Source organism: Benincasa hispida, chromosome 4, assembly GCF_009727055.1.
Source record: "Benincasa hispida cultivar B227 chromosome 4, ASM972705v1, whole genome shotgun sequence".
NCBI lineage: Eukaryota > Viridiplantae > Streptophyta > Magnoliopsida > Cucurbitales > Cucurbitaceae > Benincasa > Benincasa hispida.
Window position 1 is genome coordinate 24,156,478 of NC_052352.1, and position 12,652 is coordinate 24,169,129.

Consider the following 12,652-nt stretch of genomic DNA (forward strand, 5'->3'; position numbering starts at 1 on the left):
TCACATGCATATTTAAATAAAGTTGATGGACCAGGATAGTAAATCTCAAAACTGGAAAAAATAAAGGCTAAACTATTACAAAAGCTAAGTTCATCGGTTTGGAACAAGTGAACCGGGTCTTGAATCACTCGCCTTGAAGCCCTGCAGCTTGATCGTGTAGCAAACCTCCTAGTCGTCGAGCAACGAGCGTCAAGTATAAACGATCGTGTAACAACAATTGTGTAGCTTTGGACTATGCGATGAGCATGAAAATCCACGCGATCATGCATCATGCTTCGAGTAGCACATACTATATGATCGTGTAGCTAGAGACTCTGCGATGAGCATGATAGTCTACACGATCAAGTAGCATGTGTCGAGTATCGTATACTATAAAATCGTGTAGCTACTGACTATGAGATGAGCATGATGGTCTACATGATCGTTTAGCACGTATGCCATGCGTCGAGTATAAAATACCGTGCGATCATTCACCCTTTGAGTGCCTACGGGATCATGCAGCCAACGCAACATGATCAAGTAGATAACTCTACACGATCGCGTAGTATTAGCTATGCGATCATTTAGTAGATGCTACATGATCGTGCAAAAAACTCTACACAAATGTATAGTAAAATCTAAACGATCGTTTAGTTGTAGCTACACGATGCGACCATCGTTTCTTTTTCTCCATCGAAATGCACTGCAACCTTTGTGTTTGTAGCTTCACGAACAACTCAAAACTTAAACGAATACAGACTCGATTGCAAGAATTAATGCCCAAAAACATAGGGGCCCTTACAAATTAACTTTGTAAATCAAACAGAAAACCAAAACAGAGATTACTTCCCTGTAAACATCCATCAACAAACATCCACAATTTAACGATTAAACGCAATACAAAAAATAAAACCCACCAAACTGTAAAAGATTTCAATACAGAAATGAAATTTGGAATCAGAACACAACTTGACTCTGATACCAATTAAAGGATCTCAATTTACAAGATCTATGAGCGGAAGCGAATCGTCCAAATCCCATTTCGATTGAAAACAAATGTTTACAGTAAAACATACAGATTATGCATCTTAATGAAAATTACAGCATGCCTATGAACAAGAAACAGGGTTCAAGTTAAAACACCTTTGAAGAACTCTTCTTCACGTAAATCCCTCGAACTGTCACGAACTACTCGAATAGCAATAAGAACGAACCAAAAGAGGAAGACACAACCATTTGGTTACCTTGGTATTCTCAGGGTGAGAACCCAGGAGTGGTGGGCTCTGACTATTTTGGGTAGGAGGGAGTTTGTGAGTTTGAAGGAGGAAAACGATTGAGGAAGAAGAAAACTATTGTATAGCAAGATCACTCAATCGTGTAGATCTCAAAGTCTATCGTATAGGCTCTTAATCTATCGTATAAATTCTCAACAATTCGTGTAGCTTAGATATGGAATTATAAAATCATATTTTATTTATTCCATTTTCCTACAAAAACCAACTAACTTCCCACTAAGGTGGTTGGAGAGAAAATGGGGTTTAATTATCCAAACAATTAATAATATAACTAAATATGATAACCAACTTACCATATTATATTTATAACCTATAGTTTTAATATTGCATCATATACAATATAAACTATAGTTCTTTTTCTCTATTTTATGGAATTTAATATAAATGATATTTATATTAAATTTAGCAACTATGAATCTCATTCATAGAAAATTTATTTGGATCACATTCAAATATTTATTCCGCCAATTAAACTATAATGTATTAAATACATTATGTCAATTATATCATATATGATTGAATCAATTTAATTATATCATATATAGTTAAATTCACTCTTATTAATTTGAACAATTCAAATTAACCCAAAAACTGATTCTCAACTAAATCCTTTGAGCTACCAAGGGGACTTTATGGATCTGTAGCTTGAAGCTCCAATTGTACGTTAATAATTAATTAAACTCTTTAATTACATTATTCACCATTCGTTAACTGTCGAGCACTCTACTAAAGACCGACAGTTGCACTCCTCGTACTGCAGATATATTTTCGTGTCCATGAGATATAACCAATCAACAGTACGATGACCCTTAACAAATTGCTCGTAAGTACAACTGGGTCAAATTACCGTTTTTCCCCTATAATTACCTTTAACTCCTTAAGTTCTACTAATTCCTCTAATGAACAATAGATCATAGTCCTACTATGACCAAACCCTTTTTGGGCCAAGAGAAGGTGTGGCGCCACATTGTTCAAGACCCAGAATCAGCTCTTAAGGGAGCAATTTATCTACTTACCCCTGCTTCGGGGAAGGAGTGAATCACATCTTGTGTAGCTGAGTTCCTAGTTCCCCAATCAGAGGAATCCCCAAAATGGTAGGCTTGCTGAGTTAGCAATCTGGCCACTCTCACCCATATAAATCAAAAGACCGCCCTCATAGACAGGAGTTTACAACTCACTCAGGATTAAGGTCATGTTACCTATGGTCATCCTAGTGAAATGAAAGTCTCTATTATGAAAGGCGTTATATAATGAGACTAAACATTTCATGATATGGTTTTATACAAACTCCTTTGTATAGAATATCCCTACTCGCATGTCTAATACCTGAATGATCAGGATCAGATCATTTGTAGCACTTTACAATATTAACACCTACAAAGCAAGCCATACTCGTAGTGTTACCAGGATAAGGTACCCAGCCTTATCCATATACTACAAACTATTTAGGTTATCATTTAAACATGATGTCTCCATATACATGTTTAAGTTACAACGATAACCATGGATGTTAGTTTATTGGTTTGTGATTAATGCAACTAAAATGTCACATATTTCATAGACACAATGAATAAAATATCAAATATTATTAATCACATACAAGTTTGTTAGTACAGGGTTTACAAACTATAGAACTCTATGAGATTTAGGGCATCATCCCAATCAATCTCTCACTTGTTCTATAGCTAGTGGGGTGTACAAAATAATCAAATTATAAGTACATAAAACAATAAACTAGGTCATAACACGCCCAGTACAAGATCTTTCACTTGCCCTAGTCCAACCATGATCTATCCCATAGACCCATACTCTGCAGGTGACCCTCAAACGCTGTAGCCGTAAGAGCCTTCGTAAACGGATCTGCAACATTGTGCTCCAAAGCAATCTTTGTGACAATCACGTCCCCTCAATGCATAATCTCTCGAATGAGATGATACTTACACTCTATGGCTTGTCACGTTTATGACTCCTAGGCTCACGGGAATTAGCCACAGCACCACTATTATCACAATAAAGTGTGATGGGCTTTGACATGTCTGGAACAACTTCCAGATCAGTCAAGAATTTCCTAAGCCAAACGGCCTCCATAGAAGCTTCACGAGCCGCTACATACTTAGACTCTATAGTGGAGTCCGCGATGCACCCCTGCTTGGTGTTTCGCCATACTACAGCCCCTCCATTAAGAGTGAACACTGATCCTGAAATAGATTTCCAAGAATCCCTATCAGTCTAAAAATTAGAGTTCATGTACCCTGTAAGGATCAAATCCTTAGGATCATACACAAGCATGTAGTCCCTTGTTCTCCGTAGATACTTGAGAATATTCTTACCGATTATCCAGTGATCATATCCTAGATTAGACTGATATCTACTAACCATACCCACTGCATAGCAGATGTCAGGTCTAGTACATAACGTCACATACATCAAACTTCCCATGAAAAATGCATAGGGGACCCGTCTCATTTCCTCATCATCTGGAGGTGTCTTAGGACACCATTCTTTAAACAATGTAACTCCTTATCTGAAAGGAAAAAAGCCCCTCTTGGAGTTCTGTATCGAATATTATCAACATCTTGTCAATATACGGTGCTTGAGACAGTGCTAACATTTTGTTCTTTCAATCCCGAAAGATCTGAATACCAAGAACAAAGTGAGCCTCTCCCAAATCTTTTATTTGGAATTGGGCCGCTAGCCAGTTCTTAACTGTAGTCAGTAAACCTACATCATTCCCAATGAGTAGGATATCATCTACATACAACACTAGGAAAACTATTGAACTGTTGATGATCTTCTTGTAGACACAAGGCTCATCAACGTTCTGATTGAAGCCATAAGATTTGATCGCAGTATCAAACCTTATATTCCAAGATCGAGATGTCTGTTTCAGTCCATTAATGGACCGATGAAGCTTTCAAACCTTTTGCTCTTGACCTTGGACTATGAATCCCTCGGGCTACACCATATAAATGGTCTCCTCAAGATTGTCATTCAGAAAAGCAGTCTTGACATCCATTTGTGATGTCTCATAGTCATAATATGAGGCAATGGATGGGAGGATTCGGATAGACTTTAGCATGGCAACAGCCAAGAAAGTTTCCTCATAGTCGACTCCCTCTACCTGGGTATAACCCTTTGCCACCAGTCTAGCCTTGAAGGTTTGCACTTTCCCATCAACACCTCGTTTCCTCTTGTAGATCCATTTACAACCTATAAGTTTAACCCCATCAGGTTGATCTACAAGATCCCAAACTGAATTGAAGTACATAGACTCCATTTCAAGATCCATGACTTTGATCCATTCATCTCTGTCAACATCCTCCATTGTCTTCTTGTAAGATATTAGATTCTCAACCTCGTCATCAGCTACCATAGCTAGGATTTCAATTAATCCCATATAACGAATAGATGGGTTCGCAACCCTCCCACTATGTCGAGGTTCCCACAACAATTGAGGTGGATTTGACCTACTTGATGGACCTACTTCAACAACTCTTGTTGAGGTAATAGGTTCTTCAATAACTCTTGTTGAAGATTCGGTAGTTTCGTTAGAAAGCTCATTCAACACGATTTTACTTCTAGGTCTGTGCTACTTATATGATCCTCCTCAAGAAAAGTAGCATTTTTCTATACAAACACTTTGTTTTCTTTAGGATCATAGAAATAACCACCTCTCGTTCCCTTAGGGTAGCCTACAAATAGGCATAACCTTGAACATGGTTCCAGTTTCTTAGGATTAGCCTCAAGCACATGTATTGGGCAACCTCAGATTATGAAATGATGTAAACTAGCTTTACGATCATTCCATAACTCCAAAAGGTGTTTTGGCAATACTCTTGGAGGGAACACAGTTCAAGATATAAGTTGCAGTCTTCACTGCATAACCCCAAAACGAGTTAGGTAAGGAAGTGTAACTCATCATAGACCCATGTTCAACAAGGTTTGATTTCTCCTCTTTGATACATCATTCTGCTGAGGTGTACCAGGTGCTGAAAGTTGGGAAACTATTCCATGTTCTATCATATAGTTCTGAAATGATGAATCCAATAACTTTCCACCTCGATCAGATCGAAGTGTTTTAATCATTCTATAATGCGTTTTCAACTTCAGCCTTGAATTCTTTGAACTTTTCAAAAGACTCAAACTTATGTTGCATTAAATAAACGTACTCATACCTTAAAAAATCATCAGGGAAAGTGATAAAATATTCATAACTCCCCTGGCTCTTACATTCATCGGACCACAAAGGTCTAAATACACTAGCTCTAGAGGTTCTTTGTATTGGGTTTTATGTCCTAAAACTCGTGGTTTATAAACATTAGAACTTATTCTGAGAATTCAATAAAGTTGTTGTTGAATATATTGCTTCTTAAAAATCTAATAAACCTAAGTCCCTTGACTATTATATGAGTACTTGAACTTTATGTAGAGACATACAAGTGGATCAAGTTCGAGTAAATAGTCAAAATAATCTATAGTATATGAATAAGGTTGAGTACCTTATTCTGGTAACACTATTGGATGTGGCCTACTCTGTAGTTGTTACAAAGTGTTGTAAAGTGCTACATACGAAGTGATCCTAATTCGTGCATGTTGAGACATGAGGAGTGGGGTGTCCTGTGCAAATGAGTTTTGTGCAAGATCGGACCATGAAACCTGTCACTCTTACTTTATAACGTTGTTTACTGTTTAAGACTGACGATTTCAAAGTGATGACCTAGGTAACTTAACCTTAGTCCTGAGCTAACTATGAACTCCTGTTTGTTCGGGATTATCCTTTGATCTGCAAACGGTGAGAGTAGACCAATTGTCTCTGCTCAATAAGCTTACCATTTTGGGGATAAGACCGGATGAATAGTTGGGAACATAGAATGCAAAAGGGAATTCACTCCTAACCGATTAGGGTTAGTAGAGAGGTTGCTCCCTTCAAGTGTTGATTCTGGGTCTTGAACAAGAGGCCTCACCCTCTCATTGGCCTGAGAGGGATTCGATTTGTTGATTGGATCACAAATCAATTGTTCATTAGGGGATTAGTGGAACTTAAGGAACAAGAGGTAATTTCAGGGGTAAAACAGATATTCGACCCAGCCGTTATTACCAGCAACCTGTGAAGGGTTAACTTACTAATCATGGTTATATCGAGTGGACATAATATATCTACAGTGAGGGAAGTTCAGCTATGGACTTTAGTGGAATCACCCATTAGTTAACAAATAGGGGTTAGATTGGTCTAATGAGTTTAGCTGATTAATCTCGAATCATTGGAGCCCATGATCAGTAGGTCCGCGAGGTCCCCTTATTAGCTCGTAAATGGGTACGCTTTAGGGTAGCTTAAGAAATTAATTTGAGACGTTCAAATTAAATGGAACAAGAGAATAAATATTTAAATATGATTTAAATATATAAAGATGATTATTGTGTAAAAATTAATTTAATATTTGATATTAAATTAATTAATTTATGAAATTAATTTAAGAAAATCCATTTTTAAATTAAAATGATTTAAAAGTCATTTTTTTGTTTTAAAAAAGAAAATGGAAAAATCGTTTTGCATGGTACAAAATGAAAAAAGTTTTTTTTCATTATCATCATCTTTATGCTCGCACACAAACCATGATCTTCTCTACCTTGATTCTCCAAGCATAAGCTGCAAGCCATGCACTCCATCTCTTTACATGTTCATCTTGATATATAAAGAAGATTGGAGTTGTTGGAGAAGTAGAAAAATACAGAATTTTGAGAGAAAATTCGTGGTGAAGAAGAAGTTGTCTTCTTCAACTTGCTGGTATGAGCTTCCCTTGTTTCTCCACATCTACAAGCTGTTCTTGAGTTCCATAACTCTTCCTAAAGCTCCAAGAGCATAGTATGGAAGGCTTTGAGGTGGTTCACGTTGATATCAAGTGAAGACAGCAGCTGAACAGACGATTTTCTTGAAGAGTTCTTCAAATGTATGTTCTGAAAACCCATTTTTATGAACAACATGCTTTAGTTTTTGCCAAAATTAGTAAATTAGAATGCTTATGGATCCTTGATTCTTCCGCTGCATGTTTTTTAGCTCTAACAATTTGTATCAGAGTATCTTTTAAGCTATCAATTCAGTTTAATTTTAGCAAGGTGGGTGTTTTTTCATGAGATATATGAAATTGTTGTACTGCTATGGTTTTCTCTGTTTTGGCATTTTAATTCTCTTTAATTTCTCAATTAAATTTGTAATTGGCTCTTGTTTGATGAGCATTTATGTGTTAGCAAGAGTCTGTAATTTATTTAGAGTCATTAGAGTTGAAATTAAGATGTAATTGAAGAAACAAGCGAAAGAGGTCGAGCTGCTGTTCCAGAGTTTTCAGCTTTTGCTTCAATCTGTTGCTGAGGTCCAGATGCTAAACGATCGTTTAGCTCCAGATGCTACACGATGAAAAGAAAAGCTATACGATCGTTTAGTAATATGCGCTGGTCGTTGTGATGTTGAACGTTAAACGATCATGTACTTACGGGAGCTAAGCGATGCGTTCATTTGCTATACGATAGCATTATGCGATCGTTTAGTTTTATTCGTGGGAACTAGATGATATGTTGTTTTTGCTAAACGATGGCACTATACGATCGTTTAGCAACGATGCATGCTAAACGATGCGATGAAATGCTACACGATAGCACTGAGCGATCGTTTGGTCGCGGAGCTAAGCGATCGTGTAGATAAATGCTATGCGATGCGATGATGTTTTATACAATGGAGCTATGCGATCGTTTAGCGAAGGCGGATACTAAACGATGACTTGAATACACTGGGCGATGGTGTTATGCGATTGTTTAGTACTACACTGCGATGGAACAAAACGATCATCTAGTCCTATGCGATAGAGCTAAACGATCGTCTAGCTTCCAGCAAACACTATGCGATCATGTACTTCCTCTCAACCGAAGGTGACGACGCTAGACGATTACCTCCAGGTGCTACACGATCGGCCTTAGCAGCATATTGAGGTTGGACCGAGAGCAACCGATTCGACCAGTTTACTCAAGGTTCAATACGGTTCAGCCTCAAATGGTTGTGGTTGGTCCGGTTCAGATTCGTCCAGCCCGGTTCAAGTTGTTTTGGGTTCGGTTTGGAGCGATTCGAGTGGTTAAAAGACAGTTATGAAGCTGTTTGTAATAGTTAGCTATCTGTTTGCTTGTTTATGCCAAAACAAAAACCATAACAGTTAGTATTTAATTGTTTATGCATGAGATGTATGTGATAATTAAATTCATGTATATGCATACAGTATGCCATGTACATTTAAAACCCCACCGTAGGAAGTATGATACATGCATTGACAGTATGTTATAATTGTTATGATATATAGTATGCATGTTAGGGTTATGTTTAATATAATAGTTATATTAGATACCTTTGTTGTTTATCGTGGATGTTTAGGATGTCTAAATTTTGTAAGTTGTTATAAAATTGGTTAGATGTTTAAAATCCATAACAAAGAACAGTTGCATGCTCACTTAGGTTAACCGCTTGTTTTGATAGTTAAAATAGGTTGTTAAACTTGTAAAACTAGGGTTACAAACTCAATCGATATATAACCCTATCGAAGGCTGGGGGTATTTAAGTTGACGGTCTATGGAACACCTCCTACCTGGGGATTATAGTCGAATAATTGAGCGTTGGTAACCAGTTTTATGAGCATTCTTGAGCGATGTGAGGTAATAAAATGGTTTATCACCTAGACATTGTAGGTTAAATCCAATTATAAGAGTTATATTTGGATAAACTACTTAGACTTAGGTTGTATGAAATTAGCCGTCTAACCTAAGTATAAATATACCCAAACATTTAGAACACTTCAGTGGGAGAATAAAAGTTATTAGCTCTTACATCCTCAAAAGTTCACACTGTGAGATCCATGCTCGGCTTCTTGTCAATTTTACCTCGACTGCTCCATACGGAAAGTGTTTACATGGGTCAATAACAAGGTGAATGGGGAAGTCGTTTATAGTTAGTGTGTGAAGGAAATGTGTCAACATTGTCCTACGGTCTCCTCCATTAGTTTGAACCGTGAGATTCTTATGTTGCACCTGCTGTCGTTTTTCATGTGACACTAGCTAGTCGTTAACCGCGGCGATCCCTACAGAGGGTTATAACACAGGATTCGGAACAACCCAGACTTCAGTAAAATGAATAGGGTCTTATAGTTTCGTCTTGGGTATTGTCTTCTATTTCGGAGGCATACTTATACCATTCTGTAAGATCTAAAAATGGCGGGTCTACACTTACAAGACTTACTAAGTGTTAGTAATGATTTTGACTGAAAACGATAACTAAATGACTATCAGAATATGCGTTATTCTGGAGATAGTATTTGGTCAAGAATTGTCTTGCTTTTGTGAAGGAATTCTTGACTGCTCCACGGTAGCATTTGTTCTAAATCACTTAAGTATCGTTGCAAAAATAATGATTATGGGTACATTATCACTTTGTTAAAACTTGATTGGATTTAAAAACAATTCACTTATAAATTTTGTTTATAATTTCAGAATGACGAGTTCTATTATACAATTGCTGGTTTCAGACAAACTGATTGGGGACAATTATGTAAACTGGAAATCAAATTTGAATACACTACTCATGATAGACGCTTTGAGATTTGTCTTAACGGAGGAATTTCCTCCCATTCCTAGCTCAAATACCAACCGAACTGTTCAGTAAGTGTTTGATAAATGGATCAGGGCTAATGATAAAGCTCTTGCTTATATTCTCACCAGCCTATCTGATGTTTTGGCGAAAAAACACGAGGGTATGAACACTGCCAAAGAGATTATGGAATCTCTAAGAGGGATGTTTGGACAGTCGTCCTTCACCCTAAGGCATGATGCTATCAAATACGTTTACAACAGTCGAATGAAAGAGGGGACCAATGTTCGTGAACATGTCCTGGACATGATGGTCCACTTTAATGTGGCTGAAGTGAACGGTGCTATGATAGATGAGAGAAGTCAAATTGGCTTTATTCTAGAATCTCTTCCGAAGAGTTTTCTGCAATTTTGTATCGATGCCTTGATGAATAAAATCAAATACAACTTGACAACTCCGCTTAATGAGCTGCAGGCATTTCTGACCATGTTGAGAACTAAAGGTCTGGAACCAGTACAAAAAGTAAATGTTGCTTATACTGAAAAGAGAGGAATGTCCTCTAATCCTGAAGTAGCCTCGTCTTCGCAGACTAAGAGTATTCTAGCGAAGAAAGACAAAGGGAAAGGGGAAAAGCCTGCTGGTAAGAAGAGCAAGAAAACCGCTGCAGAGAAAGGAAAATGTTTCCGTTGCAACGAGCTGAGGTACTGGAAGAGAAATTTCCCTAAATATTTTGCAAAGAAGAGAGCAGAGAAAGGCAAACAGGCTGTTTAGATCCTAGAGACCATTTGCTCAGCTCATCCAGTAGGAGAAGTTGATGATGAAGATGTAAATTACCTGCTTTTGTTAAATCTTGTAATGAACCTTTTGTCCATATTTTTTTTTGTCATGAATGAAATGTTCATTTTAAAAAATTATGTTTGTTCTAGCAACTTCTATTAAGAATCAAATTGTTAATAGCCATCAGCAAATATTCAGATATTTAAATGGCTAAGATCGAAGTATAATGATTTCTAGCTCTGACTATTAACAAATAGTTGTTAAGGTAGGTCAGATCATCTTAATCAAAGAGTTGAGAGTACCTCAATATAGTGGGAGGAAAATATGTTTCCTAGCCATTATTGAGAAAAAGATGAATTTCCCATTAGAAATATATTTGTATACTAATATGTTTACAATAATTCTCTCAGCTAAAGTGTTTACTAATCATGGTTATATCGAGTGGACATAATATATCTACAGTGAGGGGAGTTCAGCTATGGGCTTTAGTAGAATCACCCATTAGTTAACGAATGGGGGTTAGATCGGTCTAATGAGTTTAGCCGATTAATCTCGGATCGTTAGAGCCCATGATCTGTAGGTTCGCGAGATCCCCCTACTAGCTCGTAAATGGGTATGCTTTAGGGTAACTTGAGAAATTAATTTGAAACGTTCAAATTAAATGGAACAAGAGAATAAATATTTAAATATGATTTAAATATATAAAGATGATTATTGTGAAAAAATTAATTTAATATTTGATATTAAATTAATTTAAGAAAATCCATTTTTAAATTAAAATGATTTAAAAGCCATTTTTTTGTTTTAAAAAGGAAAATGGAAAAATCGTTTTGCATGGCACAAAGTGGAAAAAGTTTGTTTTTCATTATCATCATCTTTATGCTCACACACAAACCATGATCTTCTCTACCTTGATTCTCCAAGCATGAGCTGCAAGTCATGCACTCCATCTCTTTGCATGTTCATCTTGATATATAAAGAAGAATGGAGTTGTTGGAGAAGTAGAAAAGTACAGAATTTTGAGAGAAAAATCGTGGTGAAGAAGAAGTTATCTTCTTCAACTTGTTGGTGTGAGCTTCCCTTGTTTCTCCACATCTACAAGCTGTTCTTGAGTCCCACAACTCTACCAGAAGCTCCAAGAGCATAGTAGGGAAGGCTTTGAGGTGGTTCACGTTGATATCAAGTGAAGACAGTAGCTAAACAGACGATTTTCTTGAAGAGTTCTTCAAAGGTATGTTCTGAAAACCCATTTTTATGAACAACATGCTTTAGTTTTTGCCAAAATTAATAAATTATAATGCTTATGAATTCTTGATTCTTCCGTTGTGTGTTGTTTAACTCTAACACTTTGGCCCTATGACCTTTTCCAGTGAAAGGCCTTTTAGTCATTTTGCCTTCAAGGCATGACTCAAACACAGGTAAAGAACTTTCTTCTAACTCAAGTCCATTCTTCACCAACCTCTCAATTCTATTGAGATTAATATGTCTTGATCTTAGGTGCCAAAGTTGGGCAAGGAGAAATTTTAAGTCGCTTATTTTGAGTTACGAAAGTTTTAAACATCTCTACGTATGGAGGGCATTTGTTGCTAACGACCTTAGCACATACAAATTATTTTCTAGTTGTGCAAAACAAATATCAACACCATTCTTTGTAATAAACACTTTGTTATAAGAGATAAAGAGTTGATATTTACATTCAAGCAGACACTTTACAGACACGAAGTTCCTCTTTAAATCGGGAATTACAAATACATCATTTAGAATGACAAATTTGTTCTGTAAAGTTAACCAGAGACCTCCCACTACCACAGCTGAGATGACATGTGTGGTTCCAACTCGCATCGTCATCTCACCAGCACCAAGCTGCCACCAGGAACTAATTCCTTGCAATGACGAACATACATGGTTAGTGGCCCCAGAGTCAATAATCTAAGCAGAATCATCATTCTCCACTAAACAAGTTTCTAAAACAAACAAATCA